At 37.9% G+C, this 3593-nt stretch overlaps 1 protein-coding gene across 4 annotated transcripts in view; it reads right to left on the bottom strand.

Annotated features, from left to right (window-relative positions):
- MRTFB (myocardin related transcription factor B) overlaps positions 1-1750 on the bottom strand; it is a 67536-nt gene extending 65786 nt beyond the window's left edge. For 2 of the 4 annotated variants that reach the window (XM_029966012.1, XM_029957746.1), the window contains exons 1-2: positions 1535-1748; positions 1155-1223 (exon numbers count right to left, since the gene is read on the bottom strand). The gene's annotated coding sequence lies outside the window, so the exon portion shown is untranslated. Of the gene's footprint in view, positions 1-1154; positions 1224-1534 lie in introns of all 4 variants that reach the window. The other 2 variants (XM_029957747.1, XM_029966013.1) reach the window with 2 other exon arrangements.
- Between the last annotated feature and the right edge of the window lie 1843 nt (positions 1751-3593).

The raw sequence follows: 3593 nt of genomic DNA, 5'->3' as shown, positions 1-3593 counted from the left end.
GGACATGGAAGATTTTTGTGGCTGTGGCTTTGACAGAGCCTCAACAACCACAAGGAGCAGTTCTACAGAAGCCATCAATCTTCACCACAGAAGGAAAGTTTGGAAATGTTGTGTGCCATAACTAATACAATGCAATTTGGGCTCTTGAACTTCAGGTGCTAAAAAGGCTTAACCAAGGCCAGGAATACTGGTTCCCTGTCCACAGTGCAGCATGGAATAGTTTCATTTCAAGAAGCAAACATGGAACATTCATGGCTGTCAAGTGCAAATAGGCCTAATTTCAGTTGTTGATCTCTTTTTGTGGGCACTCTGCTAGGAGAGCAGCAGATACACTCCCAGTCAGAAACAAGGGTTGTAGATTTACTAACCCAGCACACCAAGTGAACTGGTTTGCCAAGTCTAACCAACCTGCTCTGCTCTTTGTGCAGCCCAAACACAGCCCTCCACACACCTTGCCTTCAGGTTAAAGGAAGCTCCTCTCTCTGCAAGTGTATCCAGCTGCTCTTTTTTTGCCTAACACCACAGTTTTGGGGTTTGTTGGAACACATCAATGCCCCAGATACAAAACTGGGTATACACAGAAGGTGGTTTGTATGTCTTGCTGTCCCTTCCAGTCTCTGGAGCAGTTCTTAGCCATCAAAGTCATGTGCAGTGTCTGGCTTCTTCTGCAGAGGTGGAACCAATGCTCTGGTCCATCTAAGGGGGCCTCAGTAGAAATTATCAAGGAGATTTTAAGCTTGGTGGTCTGTCTCAGTTACTCTGAAAATCAGGCAACCCCTCTCATCCCCCCAACAAAGCCCTTTTTCCCCATGCAAGAGGAGGAGCAGGATCAGAATTGTCACCGTTTGGGGACCAGCAGAACACAGAGGCACACAGTTCCAAAACTGAGAATGTTTTAGCTGAAATAACCTAAATTCCTTGTGTTACTGAGCTGCTTGATTTCCCTCCCTACCACCTCCTGAGACAGCACTATCAGTAACTCCTTGGTTACTCCCTCTGAAACAGAAGTTTCCTCATCTCTACCAGGACTGATTTAACCAAACCACACTGGGTCTGGTGGCCCTTTGCAAGTGCTGGGCTGGGATGAGCCTGAATCACTGCAGAAAAACTGTTAAAAACAAACAAAATGCTCCATAGGCCAAAGTTTTACCTACCAATAGCAAAACTATTCACATTTGGAAAAAGTCTAATATAATCTCTGAAGGCTTGCAAGCATGACAGTCCTTTAAAAAGAGAAAATATTCTTCAATCAGCATACAAATATTTAATTCAAAATTCTAAGAGGTAATTAAAAATTACTTGTATCAAATGCCAAAGCATATAATCACAGAAACTTGCTCTTAGTTCATGTAACACAGGTACTACAGATCTCCAAATTTCTGTTTGTATAGGAACATATCTCTTGGAAAACCTGCCATTTTAACAGGATTATAAAAGCAGCACAATTTAAAGGGATACACTTCTCACTAAAAAAATAGCTTTATTTACAAAATGGATTTAGAAAGTTTTAATTATTTTAAGCTACAGCACTTACCTTGTATCTCTTGCTCCCCTCTAAAGTGTCCGTTTCAGCACATTTCTGGTCAGTTGGAAAGTAAAGAAGAAAAACAGAAGTCACAAAAATGTCACAAGGATTCATTATTTTCAAAGTTACATATTCTAGTCCATTTAAGAAATTAAATCCCTAAGAATATTAATTCACCTTTCTCAGTTTTTGCAGGTTTGTGATGTTAAAGCATGTTACTAGGCTAAACTCCTGAGAGTAAACTGATTCTAATGTGCTCTAAGTAAATCTTTTAGCACCTTTTCTGTTACTACTCAAATTCTAAGACCTTATTTGTCCTTCCAGTTACCTCTGGCAAGAATAACAGTGGTAAACCCCTCTTCTTTTAACTCAACTACAACATATGAGATCAGTTCCAGCTCCTTAAAGTCCATCTTGCATAATTTCTTACAGCTGGAATGTCTTCACACTTGGAAGTTTAAGTGCCAATTATATCTAAGCACTATAACTTCATTTAATAACAGAAACATATTCTAGTTTTCTACAGATTCCAATGCAATGGACCCTTTATAAAGAAAAAGAAACTGCTCACATGACATTTTGTCTTTTTGCTGTGACAACTCAAACATATTTGTTCCTTCAGCTACATTTTAGAGTATGTGTGAACAAATATACATATACAGACACATATGATGATGTCAACAGAAACCTAATGCATATTAAATTTAGAAAAGTTCACGAAACCAGTTATTTTTAAGGCTGGAATTTATCACATGTTGTTTCATATAACATTAATGAGGTTTTCCTGTTTTAGGTTTGAAGCCAAAGGTATCAGCCTTAAAACATCCCATGCATTGCCCAGCCACACAATGTTCCATTTGTTCCCAGGGATGAATCCTACAGATTGGGTTTTTCTTCTTTTAATGGATTCCATGCCCAAAGGCTGAAGCTGATGTTGTGGTTTCCTTACGTATCAGTGACAGAGGTTAAAAACTAAACATATAAAAAAACAAACCAAACCACTCACAAGGAAGAGGTTATAAGAGGGAAATGGCAAAAAGGCCTAAAAAAAAAAGACATGGCCAATGAAAAAATATATTCCCTCTTCCTTCCAATATTTATTTCATCAGTAATCCTAACATTGTTTAAATAACCATAAACCACAACCAAGCACATTCCCTACCCAATATCATATTAATCCATCATTTCACCAATTATCTAATTTGATTGCTTGACTAACAAGCCAAGGCTCCAATTTACTAAGCATTTTATGCATATAAATACTAAATTTGTCTGAATATCCATGTATTAACCTCCACTTCTGAAGCTTTTTCATACTAACTCATTCAACAGAATCCCACAAATAAAAAAGGTAAATATTAAGGTGATTTTCGTGTTGTTGGATGACTGCATCAAGTTGTTTTCTACACTCCTCTAAATACTGCCAAATCCTCAAAGCTGTTCTGCACTTCCAGTAACATACCAGGGATCTTCAGCTTCCAGATGTGTTTATTTGCTTAGTAACCAGTGTCATTACCAGACAGCACTCTGTCAAGTTTTCAATGCAAGTTATACCACAAAAATCACAATTTGCCCTAACTAATTACACAGGAAAGAAAAGTTCAGAAAGGAACAAGCTAAAATCTCAAACATTAAGAGAGTAATTTTATAAAATGCCAGCTGTGCCTTTGTTGAGAGCTTTAAAACCTCAATTAATTGAAAAACTGTGCATTTTTCCATCATAAAGGAAAAGAGGGAGTGCCAGGAAGAAGTGTGATCACCTGCCATAAACAAGAACTTTGGAACATGCCATACTCACAGGACAGTGCAAGCTTGTTTTTTTTCTTAAGAGGTGAGTGATGTTTAAGTCTTAAGTATTTTAGACATATTGACACATGAGATTTCATGGTGCTCTGTGCTGAACACGCATGAAAAGATAATTTTCTAATGTTTACTTGGTGACTAAATAAATTATTCCCTTTAAATCTTGGAAGTTTTATTTCAGGTAATTGCCTGCTGCAGCCAGGAAATCATGGTTTTCCTCTCAACTGCACTAAGATAGACCAACAGCAGTTTTCTGCACTGCACA

The sequence above is a fragment of the Manacus vitellinus genome, unplaced genomic scaffold (assembly GCF_001715985.3).
Source record: "Manacus vitellinus isolate BGI_N305 unplaced genomic scaffold, ASM171598v3 scaffold_12_pilon, whole genome shotgun sequence".
Lineage (NCBI taxonomy): Eukaryota > Metazoa > Chordata > Aves > Passeriformes > Pipridae > Manacus > Manacus vitellinus.
Note: the sequence above shows the minus strand (reverse complement) of the source record. Positions and strands in the feature narration are given on the sequence as shown.